Raw genomic sequence first — 15,933 nt, 5'->3', positions numbered from 1 at the left:
AGGAACATTTGTGCCAAGTAATATTAAAATCCCTTCATGGATGACAGAGTTACGGACCGGACACGAAATTGCGGACGGACGGACAGATGGACGGACGGAATGACGGAAAAGCGCATTCCTATAGTCCCCGAAACTGGTTTTCAACCAGTAGGGGACTAACAAAGGGACGTAATTCTAAAAACAAGGGTGCCTCGTGGTGGTGAACATTGGTCCAAGTAACATCAAAATCCCTCAATGCATGAAGAAGAAATGCCCCGGACAAAGTCATTCTTGAATTTGACCTTTGACCTCTAAATATGACCTTGACCTTAGACCTAGGGACCTGGTTCTTGCGCATGACAATCCATCTTATGTTGGTGAACATTTGTGCCAAGTTACATCAAAATCCCTCCATGCATGAAGAAGAAATGCTCCAGACAAAGTCATTCTTGTGTCCGACGTTTGGTCTCTGTGACCTTGACATTAGACGTTTGGCCTGGGTTTTGCACATAACACGTCTCATCCAGGGAAATATTTGTGCCAATTGATATCTAAATCCTGTTTTTCATGACAAAGTTATAGACTGGACAGGAAAAAAATCCTATTGACCTTTGATCTGAAAGTGTGACCTTGACCTTTAAGCTAGGGTACTGGGTGTTGCGCATGACACGTCATCTCATCATGGGGAACATTTATGCCAAGTAATATTGTAATCCTTTGATGGATGACAGAGTTCTGGATCAGACAGGAAAAAAACCTTATTGACCTTTGACCTCCGACTGTGACCTTGACCTTTGAGCTAAGGGTCCGGGATTTGCGCATGACATGTCGTCTCATCATGGGGAACATTTGTGCAAAGTAATATTAAAATCCCTTAATGAATGTCAGAGTTATGGACCGGACACAAAACAGACCCTGTTCATTCTATGTTAACATTTGACTGCTAAGTGTGACCTTGACCTTTGAGCTAGGGGACTGAAAGTTGTGCAGGACACATAGTCTTATGAGGTACATTTGTGCCAAGTAATATTAAAATCCCTTCATGGATGGCAGAGTTATGGACCGGACAGGAAAAAAGCCCTGTTAACTTTGACCTCCAATTGTGACCTTGACCTTTAAGCTAGGGGTCCAGGTTTTGCGCATGACACGTCGTCTCATCATGGGGAACATTTGTGCCAAGTAATATTAAAATCCCTTCATGGATGACAGAGTTTTGGACCGGACACGAAATTGCGGACGGACGGATGGAATGACGGAAAAGCGCATTCCTATAGTCCCCCAAAGTAGGGGACTAATAAAATCATAAATGAAACCACTTTCATGCAGACAAGAAATTGTTGACGCACGGACTGACGACAGATGAAGGGTGATCACAAAAGCTCACCTTGTCACTATGTGACAGGTGAGCTAAAAATTAAAGACCTTTTTGTCTGAACGTTCAAGGCCTAGGCCTTTGATATTTGGTATGTAGCATTGCCTAGTGGATCTCTAACAAGATTGTTCAAATTATGCCCCTGGTGTGTAAAGAGGCCCCCGCCCTGGGGGTCACTTGTTATACGAGTTATATAGGAAAAAATACTTAAAAAAATTTCTGATCATATTTCCTAGACTGTTTAATTATAATTACCTGATGACCCCAAATAGGGGTCACTTTGCTGTGACCTTGACCTACTGTCCTACTTTCTTGTTTTTAGCTCACCTGAGCTCATGTTGAGCTTTTGTGACCGCTTGATGTCCGTCGTGTGTCGTGAGTTGTGCGTCGTGTGTCCGTCAACAATTTCTAAAAAAATCTTGAAAACCACTGGGCAGAATTACACCAAACTTCACAGGAATGATCCTTGGGTGCCCCCCCCCCCCCCACCACCCCAAACCTTCGATATTGTTCAAAGAATTGAATTCAATGCAGAACTCTGGTTGCCATGGTAACCGAAAGGAAAATCTTTCAAAATCTTCTTGTCCAAAACTGCAAGGCGTAAAGCTTCTAATGGTCCTCTATGAAGATTGTTCAAATTGTGCCCCTGGAGTGAAAAGAGGCCCCACCCCCAGGGTCTCAAGTTTTACATAGATTTATATAGGAAAACACTTTAAAAATCTTCTTGTCTAAAACCATAAGACCTAGGCCTTTGGTATTTGGTATGTAGCATTGCCTTGTGGTTCTCCACCAAAATTATTTGAATTATAACTCTTGGGTGAAAAAGCCCCACCCTGGGGGTCACTTGTTATACGAGTTATATAGGAATAGATACTTCAAAAATTATCAGATCATATTTCCTAGACTGTTTAATTATAATTACCTGATGACCCCAAGGGATTAGGGGTCACTTTACTATGACCTTGACCGACTGACCTATTTTCTTGATTTAAGATACAGCCTTGAAATTTGGATGACATGTACAGTTTTGCACACGGATCTTAAAACTGACTTTCAGTGACCATTAATGTGACCTACTGACCTACTTTCTAACATTTTAGCATCAGTTTGCCATTTTAAACATTTGGCTCATATTACTCAGGAGAGCGATTCAGGGTCATCATAACCCTCTTGTCTTGTTTTAGTGTAAGATGGAAATACCTCTCACCAAATGACATCAGATACAATATTTTCACGGATACAAAGTCAAAGGCCAATCAAACAGCATATCCATATATGCGATGACTGAACTTACACCCTCCTGGTACTTTTTTCTTATATCCACTTTTTAGCCCTTCAAATGTAGCTCAGTTGATTAACTGAAAACGTTATGCTTAAATCATGCTGTGAAGTTTTATTATAATGTGAAAGAAAGTATCATGAAAAGCAGTTCTACTAAAGACAATATCTTGTCTAAATACATACATTATTGCTTCACTCTCCACAGATCTGTCCAAGTATTTAAACAGATTTGTAAATGTACATGTAAGTAACATCTGTTACATTCTTTTTTCACTGTTTTCGGCAATCTGATTAATTCTTAAACCTTTATAATCTTTTGCCATGGGTAAAATATCTTTCTCTCGTGTCAAGTCTGGTAGAAAATGAAAAAACAAACAACTGATATAAAATCAAATTTTAGTATTTAACAAAAACAATACATATGCACATGTATCAAATACAGTGTTCATATGGGAAGCTACACTATACCGCGCTTGTCTAATGGGGTTTATAGCACATTTTAATACATTTCGTAGCCTAACGACAATAGATTTACAAGATGGGTCAAAACATAGAGCTGCACCTTCCTACGATTTCTACATGCAAATAATAATTTCTATCAATCTGTTTTTTTTATAATCTTACATGGTGTACTTTATAAGAGGTTCAGTACATGGCTACAATTTACTCCATCTTGTTAATGACCTATTAATATGCAAATTAAGTAATCTCATACATATACAATAAATTACTCATTTATAACCACACCTATATGTTTAACAAAATACATATCAAGCATGAAATATTTTAACAAAGACATTTTACAGTAATTATCTACATACATGTACTATTAGGTTTTTTATTTGCTTAAGTCTTTGCCTCCATTGAAATACATTTAGCCAAGTTACTGTATAATAATTTCATAATTTTGATTGACTTTTTTATTCCAGATTCCAAGTTGCAAAAATATCAAACATTCAAAAACTTGCAAAGACTTGTGCAATTTTTATAAATGTACAAAAACCTAGAAAGATTTCTGTAAACATATCAATGCCCCTTTAATCAATATCATACAAAGGATACTGATGTGTATTTCCAATACAACATATCAATTTATTGCCAAAATTATGAAATAGGACAAAATGTGAACAGGTCACACATGGATCATGGAGAAAACACTCACATAAACACCCATGTAGAAGTGAAAATTTCCTCCTTTCAGCTAAAAAATTCTGGATTTCGTAACAAATCAAGTTATAGATCGGCTAAAAACATCATTATACAAGGAAGAGACATCATTCTGAATTTCTGAAAAGAGCATATTGAACTCCACTGAGCTGTCAGCTGTAATAGTAGGAGAAGAAATAGTTTAGAAAGAAAGAAAATGCAAAAACACTTAATATCCAACTGCAATTACATTTAATAATTTAAAGTTTATTTGTATGGCATTTCTTTCAAATGAGGACAATGTCACACACACCGGAGGACAAATTTGACCTTTTAGCCTTGCTTCTGACCAACTCCATGAAGCAGTTATTAAAATAAAGTTGTTAAAAGAGTTCTCAATTAGAGCATTTGTCCCCTGAAAAGGATAAAGCAGAAAAATTTGAACAAAATTTAGACAAGCACATGATAGGATATTACAGACCAAGTTTGGAAATGATCCATCTAACAGTTCATGATAAGAATTTTTTTCTACTTAATCTTCAAGAGAGGATCATGTAAGGATGCTTCATATCAACTTTGGTGAATATCCATCAGGTGGTTTATAAAAAGATTTCTTTTAACATTGTAATATATGCCAATAATAATTGGCCATAGGGAAAAACCAAGACCACCTTTCTGTGGTACAACATGGATGGTACGTCCAATTTTTAGGTGTATTTTGACATACCTGTACCTCGTAAGGATTGTTTTGTGGACTTAGAATTTTTTTTGGAATTTCTTTCCTTTGTTTGTTGTTCTTGTCCCATCCTCTGATATAACCCTTCAGGCGTATACTGCCCCGTTTGACGGAGCTCTTGTTTTGTTTTTTTTTAATTTTAACTCTGGCAGCCCTTACAAAAGGCTATGCTGAATCGTTTGACTTGGGAACCAAATAAGGAATCTAAGACCAAGTTTGGTGAAGACAAATCAGATAGTTCATGAGAAGAATTTGTTAAAAACATTTTCTATTTGTAGCTCTGGTGGCCCCTCAAAAGAGGTCAATAAAAACCTTTTGACCAATGTGAGAGAAGTCCATACATGGATGCTACTGACCAAGTTTGGTGTAATTCTGACCATTAGTTTCAGAGGAGATGCTTAAGTAAAAAGGTTGACACAGCATGAAGGACACTGGAACCTGGACAAACTGCCTGTATTAACAGTTCCCCACAGTTACATAACTGAAATACTGTTGAAAAAAAGGTATTAACCCAAAACTAACAGCTTATCCTGAACAAAGTTCAAGTGAGCTAAAAAATAGTTTTAAAGCCCTGAATAATAAATTCTTGTTTACAATCTGATTGATTAAGGTTAAGTATGTGGAAAATTTGTCATATGAAAATAAAAACTTTAATTTTACTTTATTTTAAGTTAATCTGTCATGAGCCATAAAATCAATTAACCTTTTAAGATATGGTCTGAATTGTCCAGCTGAACATGTATACAAATAATACTGCATATTCTGTCTTTTACTATTTGTAAGGTTGCAGTTTTGGCAATTAAGATGTTGCTTATACTTCACAACATACATCACTGATACAAGCATAAGAATGCAAATAGTGTAGCTTTCAACAAGTTATACAAACAGAAACAAATGTAGCCAAGAAAAAAAAAACAAGAGGGTCATGAAGACCCTGGATTGCTCACCTGAGTAATATGAGCTGCATGTTTCAAATGTCAAACTGATGATTTTTAGAAATTTTTTAGAAGATTTTCCGTTGTCAATCAAGTAACCCAATGGGGTGGGGTCATGATTTGAACAAAGTTTGTAGAAGTCTACTAGGCAATGTTACATATCAAATATCTAAGATCTAGGCCTTCTGGTTTATATTTAGCAAATTTATGAAGATTTCCCTATGTACAATCAAGTAACCCCTGGGGCTGTGTCAATTTGACCCTGGGGGGGTCAAGATTTGAACAAATTTTGTAGAGGTCCACTAGGAAATGCTACATGTCAAATATCTAAGATCTAGGCCTTCTGGTTTATTTTTAGAAAATTTTGAAGATTTTTCTATGTACAATCAAGTAACCCCATGGGGCGGGGTCAATTTGACCCCAGGGGTCATAATCTGAACAAATTTTGTAGAAGTCTACTAGGCAATGCTACATGTCAAATATCTAAGATCTAGGCCTTCTGGTTTATTTTAAGAATTTTTTTTAAGATTTTCTTATGTAAAATCAAGTGACCCCTGGGGTGGGATCAATTTTGACCCGGGGGTCATGATTTGAACAAATATTGTAGAGGTCCACTAGGCAATGCTACATGTGAAATATCTAAGCTCTAGGCCTTCTGGTTTATTTTTAGAAATATTTTGAACATTTTCCTATGTAAAATCAATTGACCCCTAGGGTAGAGTCAATTTTGACCCCAGGGTCATGATTTGAACAACTTTAGTAGAGATCCACCACATGTCAAATATCTAAGCTCTAGAGCTTCTGGTTTTTGAGAAGAAGATTTTTTAAGATTTTCCTATGTAAAATCAAGTGATCCCTGGGGTGATTTGAACAAATTTTGTAGAGGTCCATCAGGCAATGCTACATGTGAAATATCTAAGCTCTAGGCCTTCTGGTTTATTTTTAGAAAAATTTTGAAGATTTTCCTATGTAAAATCAAGTGACCCCCGGCGCGGAGTCAATTTTGACCCCGGGGACATGATTTGAACAACTTTAGTAGAGGTCCACTAGGCAATGCTACATGTCAAATATCTAAGCTCTAGGGTTTCTAGTTTATGAGAAGAAGATTTTTTTTAAGATTTTCCTATGTAAAATCAAGTGACCCCTTGGGCGGGGTCAATTTTGACCCCGGGGTCATGATTTGAACAAATTTGGTAGAGGTCCACTAGGCAATGCTTCACACCAAATATCTAAGCTCTAGGGCTTCTGGTTTTTGGGAAGAAGATTTTTAAAGTTTTTCCTTTCAGTTGCCATGGCAACCAGAGTTCTGCATGGAATTCAATTCTTTGAAAAATTTTGAAAGGGAGCCACCCAAGGATCATTCCTGTGAAATTTGGTGTAATTCTGCCCAGTGGTTTTCAAGAAGAAGATTCTTTTACAAATTGTTGACGCACAACGCATTACTGACGACGGACGACGGACATCAAGCGGTCACAATAGCTCACCTTGTCACTTTGTGACAGGTGAGCTAAAAACATGTCTCCTATCTTTATTTATTTATTTTGTTGGGTTTAACGTCGCACCGACACAGTCTCCTATCTTTAAGTGAAGGTCTTAAACAGTATCAGCTCTGTATAACAATAGTGGAATGTGTCAACCCTGAAAACATAAATGGTGTTGGTGATTTAAAATATGAGGTAACAAACTCATTCCTGGCCAAAAATTACCACTTATTATAACTGGCTATTAGAGGACTTTTTTAAAACACTGAGATAACAGTATATCTGAAACTGTGTTAAGACCTATACAAACAGAAAAGTAAAATTAGTCATAATAGTGGAGCAGGATATTGCAAAAATACTTCAGTTGATGATACAAGCATCAAATTTACAGGACAGTAACTACCTGGCATGCGCTTTAACATAAGATCAAGGGCCACTTGAAATAATGTCGTTTTCAAGATGGCCGCCGCAAAAACAAAATGGCCGCCTTTTTGTATTTACTTTTCAATACTTTATTTGAGGCAAGCATGTAATACATTAAAACGATAGCATTTTTATGCCCCCAGCATCTACTGATGCAGGAGGCATATAGTGATTGTCCTGTCCGTCCGTCCGTTTGCTCGTTCGTTCGTCCGTCCGTCCATACGAGGTTAACCAAATGAGACCATTTCGTCTTGCACCAATACCCCTTACTAGAATGACTTGATACTAATGAAGATGTAACCTGTGACCATTCCTCATCTTCAGATATCACCTGACCTCAGTTTTACCTTGACCTTGACCTCATTTTGGACTAAGGTTGCTTTATATGGGCCATCTCTTGGTTAACCAAATGGGACCGTTTCGTCTAGCATCAATACCCCTTACAAGAATGAATTGATACTAATACAGATGTAAACTGTGACCATTCCTCATCTTCAAACATCACCTGACCTCAGTTTCACCTTGACCTCGTTTTGGACTTAGGTGCAAATTCTATCGACAAGGATGCCACTGGGGGCATCAAGCGTTTATTTAACGCAGCTCCTTGGTTTTATTTATACACTTTCTTTTCAGTTTAGAACAGAATACCAATCTGTAGTATTCATATTCTTCTCATTTGTAATCAATTTTGTCTGACTAAGCTCATGGATTTAGACATCTCAACACTTAAGTTTTTATAACTTGCAGTTTTGTTTTCGAACAATGGTAAAATCTGAAGCACACCAACCAATATTAGTTTTATATACATTAAACTCAGATTACATTCAGTGCAATAAATTAACATCGTTAGAAAATGCGTCTTATAAACCACGAGGGGATAAAGAAATAGGACAGCGTGATCGCTTGCACAGTCAATAGCAACATTTTCTTATAATGCAAACCTTAAAAAACTATCTGTTGATTTACTATACCCATGAAACTATACACATCGGAAATCGTGTTCTAACCGAAACAAAAAAAAAATATGCATATGCTGCATTTAACCATTTTCTTAACAGTTGCAACATCAAATTGCTGTGCATAACAGACCTAAGCGGTGGCACTTGCAATTTCCAGTACAGGAAAGTCCTTTTGCAAACACACTTTTGAAGGCCCTGGAAGCATTCAGCTATAACCGACAACTCCATCCGATAAGGGATCCACACATTGTTCTGCTTCAGCCATCCCCAGTTTGACGGAGGTGGCAGTTGCTGCATGGTAACAGCTGCATTACCCCAGACATGGCCTGCCTGAAAAATTGCTCGCTTGATGAGTTGTTTCAGAGCACCTTTTGTTGGTGGAATCGCATTATATGCTCTTTGTTTCCGGGCAAACAAATCAAGTCGAGCTTCATCCACCTTGCATGTCGTGCTTGATCAAGCATACAATATAACTAAAAAAATTCTAATGTATCCATTTCCTACTCAGTTATTATGTAATTTGCAACACTGAGACTATGAAATACTATGAACTGTAGCTGTTTCACAAACATTCCATTCCTGCCATGCAGATTTCTTGCCCTTGCCGACAAATGCAGAAACAGTGTCGCAACGGGTAAAAGCAAGAAACAATGGCAATGCCTTTGAGTGAGGAACAAGTAAGCAATCCACAAAACATCAATACACTGCCATAGCAAGAACTAACTAATAATTGTAATTGTTCGGTTTCCTGTCAATGAGGCATGCTTGCATGAACAAATATACGATTATCGGCTTCTTCGTGATTACATGGAGCAAGCGCATTTCTGTTTATATATAAATTGCAAACAATATCGGCACCTTTTGTTGTTATGACAGTTATCATTATACCCCGAGATATCTAGAGGCTATTCTGGATTCCAGTCCGTCCGTCTGTATATGGAATTTGTCTGCGCTATTTCTCAGCAATTATTTGTCAGTTTTCGATCAAACCTTGTAATTATTATTAGTATAAAGCCATGTTGCGCATGTGCGAAGCGGGTTCCATTTGGGTGATTTTTCACTTAGTTATGGCCCTTTATTTTTTCTTTCTTTATTTGTATATGGAAAACTTTTGTCCGCGCTATTTCTCGGTCATCATACACGAGACTTTTATCAAACCTTGCAATTATCATTGGTACCAAGTCAAGTTGTACATGTGCAAAGCATGTTCCATTTGAATTATTTTTCACATAGTTATAGCCCTTTATTATTTTTTTCTATAAATGTATATGGAAAAAATTGTCCGCGCTACTTATCAGTCATTGTATGCCAGACTTTTATCACACCTTGTTATTACTATTATCATTGGTACCAAGTGTAGTTATGCATGTGCAAACACGTTCCATTTGAATGACTAAGTTGTGGCCCTTTATGTGTTTCAAATAAGAACAGAGTTACATTGGATTTTTTAACATACTTTTTATGTTAAGTATAACTAGCTGATGACTCTTGTTGATATAATAGAATACAAAAGTGGAAACCCACAGGTCTCCAAACACAACATAAAAGAAAATATTGCAGGCTTGATCTGATTTGTGGTTATGGAGCCTGCATATCCCAGAAACTGCCAAAAGACAAGATTAAAAAGCAGATTACATGGTCCTTGTCCATGACCTTGACCTACTGACTTAATTTCTTCTTTTTTTTAAGATATTGCCATAAAATTCGAACCACTTGTACAGTTTTGAACAAACATTTCAAAACTGACTTTCAGTGACCTTGATCTTGACCTACTTTCTTCTTTTTAAGGTACAGCAGTGAAGTTTGGAGATCTTATACAGTTTTGCAAACCATTTTTGTGCGTCTTTGTACATTTTCTCCCTGTACAATATACAAAGCAATGTATCATATTTTTAATAACCCTGTTCCTCTGACAATAAGCAGATGTCTGGGGATATTCATCACCATTAGTGATACGTCTTGTTTTATCCGCACGAAAACTAAATAGTTTAGTTTTATTTTCAACGCATCTAAGAAAGCTATTCCATAGTTTAGGAGGTCTTCTATTAAACTCTTTTTGACATTATCAAGTTTGAAATAGAACATAAACAGAAGCACAGATCCTTAAACTTACAATGATATATTCAAATTTGGTATCTGTTAATACAAAGTATGTACTATTATAATTTGAAGGCCAAGGGACTATCTTTTTACCGCCTTCAATATATATTTTAACATTTTGCTGTATGGGATACGACTTGTTTTGATTTTTTTATACATACACGTATTGAAATTGTCACTGAACCCCATGCTGAGTTACATGACATTATGAACTATATCAGTGTGTCCTTGTAGTGTTTGTAGTTCATTCTATAGAATCATTACACATATCATTTAATTAAAGATTTTGTTTCAGCTGATAAGCAATGGTTCAGTATTGGCATGATTTTGAGACTGTTTCTCAGTGAAACAAAGCAAAAAATGAAGAATAGAACAGAGAAGAGATTGAAAAGAAGAGACGTCCATATAAACCATATAGGCTTATTTCAGGCCAATATCATAATAATATGCTTTCAGGTTTATCTGGGACCAGGATCTAATCAATAGTCGATGGTTATAGCACTGAAATTAGAAAACTCAAACTTGGCCGTGATAAGAACGTTATCTAAAAGTCTGGCGGTCATTTTAAAGATGGCGACCTTCTTAAATGGGTCGATATTTGGAAAAGGCAACTATAGAAATAAAACTTATGGGAATAAATTGATAGGGAAAAACATGTTATATCCTAACAAATATGATATTTTAGAAACTTACAGATCCTGATTATATGAAAAATGCCTCAATTCTGGCAGCCATTTTGAAATTCGGAGGCCATCTTGAAAATGGATGATTTTTAGGTGGCCCTCGATCATTTTTGAATCTGGGCCATATGATGAACATTTAGTGTAAATTTCATACTTGTATCATCAAGTGAAGTATTTCCTTAGATTTTCTCACTAAGCTGCTCCACTATAAGAAATTATTAGTGACATGGTGTTTAGAACTGAGTGAGACTTTTTGTAAGAATTGTCCATAAAATCTTACATAGAAATCATTCACATAAAGATTTTTTGCAGGAAGACGGAAGTAGAGGACTTTGGGATTTTATAGGCAGTCTACTAAACTGAAGGGAATGAAGATCATTATCTGATTGGAGAAACAGTACACATCTTCTATATCTTATGTTATAATATGTATAACTTTGTTCCATGCTTTACATCTGGAAACAGCAATGAATTCAGTCACAAAGGGATGGTTGGTTGGTTGGTTTGATAAGTTTCAATGTGGAACACAATCTTTAGTACCTGAAGGATGTACCGACTGTTTATTCCCATCAAATTATAAATCACCCCAGTTTTGACCTGTTACATACCATGTTTATTTATCTAAATTCCTATACAGTATAAACAAGAGTGCCAGACTGTCACAAAATATGCCCTTCATCGAACTTGGCATAATTCAAGGGGCATAATCCAAGAGTGCCTGGGGCGATTTGGGTTGTTATCTTTCTTGGCTGAGACATTATGCCCACAAACATTGTCAGCAAGTTTGGTGAAGATCGGATGAAAACTGTTTGACTTAGTGTGCGGACAAGTCTAAATTCACAGTTTTTCAAGTAATTCAAGGGCCACAATCAAATAGTGTCTGTGGCGATTTGGCTGGTTATCGAACTTGGGCAAGATATATTGTCAGCAAGTTTGTAGTGTGAAGATCCAATGAAAACTGTTGGACCTAGAGAGCAGACATGCTTTGGACACTGCCTGCCGCCGCCGCCACAGCTGCAGGTGTTTACATAATACGCCCCGCTCTTTTAGAGACCGGCATTTAAAAAGGAGACGGTAGGGTAACTGACAATTCAAACAATTAATCTGTACAAACAGACCTACAAAATGATTAAAATTCAAACAAAAGGCCCAAATTGGCCTCACTTATCTGTGACCCTTAGACCTCGCTTCTGACAACGATTGATGAAGATCCATTGCACCATTCATTAAAAGTTGTTTTTTTTCTATTTTTTGCTGTGGCAGCTTCTACAAGCTGTCAAGTGGAACCTCTTGAATAAATGTGAGAGAAGTCACTACAAATATACTTCAGACAAAGTTTGGTGAAGATCAATCAAGTGGTTCATCAGAAGAAAACATTTCAAGTTTTTTTCCATTTTTAGCTCTTGCAACCCTTAAAATGGACCAAACAGAACCATCAAACTTGGATTCAGTGTTGTTATATTTTCTGGTCCTTTGGGATCATGGAGTCCATTCAATAGATGTGTAATAGAGTTCTGCTTAAGCTGGTTCTAGGGGGCATCACAGGTGTTTCACATTTCATTACCTTTCATGAACAGACTCAATCAAACCGTTATTTATTTATTTGGGTTTTATGGCACACCAACACAGTACAGGTTATATGGCGCCAAACAGGACTACGAATTTTGGTTTCACATCTCATTCACATCAAAAAACAGGAGGTATGGAATCAAAATTTGCATACCTGCTGGAATCACAGAGTTACAGCAAAACCAAGTGTTAGGACCCTATTAGTCACCTCTTATGATCATGCAAGGGTAAGGCAGTGGTTCCAATTCTTTTCATACATAGATCGTCCCAGAAACACATGGGGCTCAATCAAACCGAGTCTATTATTCTTTTTTGGTTGCATTCTATGCTTCCAATTGATCTTTTTACAGATTATATTGAGAGAGAACTATACAAAGATGCTACCGACCAAGTTCAATGAAGGCCTATCATGTGTTTCATAGGAAGTTGTTTAAAGGTTTATTCTATTTCTAGCTCTTGTGATTCCTAAAAGGGGCCAAGTCACAAGTGTGGTGTAATTCTGACCAGTAGTTTCAGGGAAGATGTTTATGTAAATTGTGGCTGACGTCATCAGATGCCAGACCATCAACCTATTCTAATATCTCATTCTTTTTTGAAAGCTAACAATGGCCTGGGCGATTCATGTTGTATTACGGTGGCAAACATTTATCTGTAGTTATTCAAAAATCCATTTAAATAAAAACTATTTGAACTCTGACCTTTAAGTGTGACCTTCACCTTGGATATACATATGGGCCATTCCATGACAAAACATGTATTAGTGGCAAAAAGTCAAAATTGAGATAACAAAATATTCATGAAGATCATTTTTACCTTTCAAATTCGAAAATTGAAAGAAATTACCTTACTATTTCAAGACTTGCAATGCTTTTAAGTAAGTCATTGAAGACTTTTAGAGAAGTGACGTTACCAAGGTTATGAAAGCAGTATGACATTGTCGTGCATGGTGTGTATTTTTCATGTCATTTATGTGACAAATTATGCATATCACTAACTAAACATCATACACTTGAATATTTAGAAACAGTTTAAAATGATTTTACTGAACAATAACTTAACCATGTATTTTTGATTTCATCATGATCCTTTCATCTATACATCTCTATTTTCTTATGGTGCATGGCTACTTTAGAATTTTGGTTGACATGGCAACACATAAAACATGTATTTGTAAAATATGGTAGAATTTGATTTGCCTTTGATAAATGGAGAACAATACACAAAAACAGCTTTTAGTTTCTGCATGAAAAAAAAATAAAAAAAATGAATTTCCAGTATTTCAAGCTATTTATTATGCAATAATTATCTCCTGTCACTAATACAAGATTTCTCATAGAACGGCCCATATATTTGTTGTTTGCCATGTCACCTTGATGGGGTTAACAACTGATTCTAAAATCGTGAAAATCCTTCCAGTGGTTTACAAGGTATGACGTTGATAGGAAGTTAAGCTATGTGACATTTGACCTCCCAAGTGTGACCTTGACCTTGGACTTAGTCACTAGGATCAGACAGATGGGATTTTCATCAAATTATGATGGTGAACATTTATCTGTACATGGTTCATACAGACCTTCCCAAAAAAAATTCAAGTAGTTTTCAAGGAGTTTTCAAGTAGTTTTCCTCCATTTTCAAGGACTAAAATGGGCGCAATGTCACTGTTGCTGAGACATGAAATAACCAAAAATGACCTTCAATGCATCGCGGATAAATTACACAGTGTGAAAATTACTTGAAAGAGCATAAAACCCGTAAAGTACAGTACCGTACTGTACTATCGCCAACTCCGTGGCAGGCCCTAATGGCGGTAACGGTTAGTTTTTTTCAGTCGTGTTTTAGTTTATTTTGGTCCGTTTATAATGTTTGTCCGTTTTCACTTTGCATCCGACGAATTTAAGGACTATTTGCCATCTTTTGTATGTTTTTTCCTAAATTCAAGTAGTTTTCAAGTAGTTTCTGACTGTTACAAAATTCAAGTAGTTTTCAAGGAGTAGTCATCAAATTCAAGGAGTAGTCATCAAATTCAAGGACTTTTCATGGCCTGTGCGAACCATGTCTGTAGTTATTTGAAAATCTGTTAAACCATTTCCGAAATATGCTTCCAGAAAGGATTTACAGACAAAAATCAATTTCAATACAGCCCCCAAGTGCAAAGTAGTTTGTATTTGGGGTTAAGATGTATAAGGTGAAAACAAAACAAGAGGGTCAAGATGACCCTGGATCGCTCACCTGAGTTATATGAGATACATGTTTCAAATGTCAAACTGATGATTTTTAGAAATATTTTGGAAGATTTTCCGATGTTCAATCAAGTAACCCCTGGGGCGGGGCCAATTTTACCCCGGGGGTCATGATTTGAACAAAGTTTGTTGAAGTCTATTAGGCAATGTTACATATCAAATATCTAAGATCTAGGCCTTCTGGTTTATTTTTAGAAAATTTTTGAAGATTTTCCTATGTAAAATCAAGTGACCCCTTGGGCGGGGTCAATTTTGACCCCGGGGCTCATAATTTGAAAATTTTTTGTAGAGGTCCATTAGGCAATGCTACATGTCAAATACCTAAGCTCTAGGGCTTCTGGTTTATTTTTAGAAAATTTTTGAAGATTTTCCTATGTAAAATCAAGTGACCCCTGGGGCGGGGTCAATTTTGACCCCGGGGGTCATGATTTGAACAAATTTTGTAGAGGTCCATTAGGCAATGCTACATATCAAATATCTAAGCTCTAGGCCTTCTGGTTTATTTTTAGAAAATTTTTGAAGATTTTCCTATGTAAAATCAAGTGACCCCTGGGGCGGGGTCAATTTTGACCCCGGGGCTCATAATTTGAAATTTTTTTGTAGAGGTCCATTAGGCAATGCTACATGTCAAATACCTAAGCTCTAGGGCGTCTGGTTTATTTTTAGAAAATTTTTGAAGATTTTCCTATGTAAAATCAAGTGACCCCTGGGGCGGGGTCAATTTTGACCCCGGGGGTCATGATTTGAACAAATTTTGTAGAGGTCCATTAGGCAATGCTACATATCAAATATCTAAGCTCTAGGCCTTCTGGTTTATTTTTAGAAATTTTTTGAAGATTTTCCTATGTAAAATCAAGTGACCCCTGGGGCGGGGTCAATTTTCACCAGGGGGGTCATGATTTGAACAAATTTTGTAGAGGTCCATTAGGCAATGCTACATGTCAAATATCTAAGCTCTAGGACTTCTGGTTTATTTTTAGAAAAATTTTGAAGATTTTCCTATGTAAAATCAAGTGACCCCTGGCGCGG

The sequence above is a fragment of the Mercenaria mercenaria genome, chromosome 15 (assembly GCF_021730395.1).
Source record: "Mercenaria mercenaria strain notata chromosome 15, MADL_Memer_1, whole genome shotgun sequence".
Classification (NCBI taxonomy): Eukaryota; Metazoa; Mollusca; class Bivalvia; order Venerida; family Veneridae; genus Mercenaria; species Mercenaria mercenaria.
Note: the sequence above shows the minus strand (reverse complement) of the source record.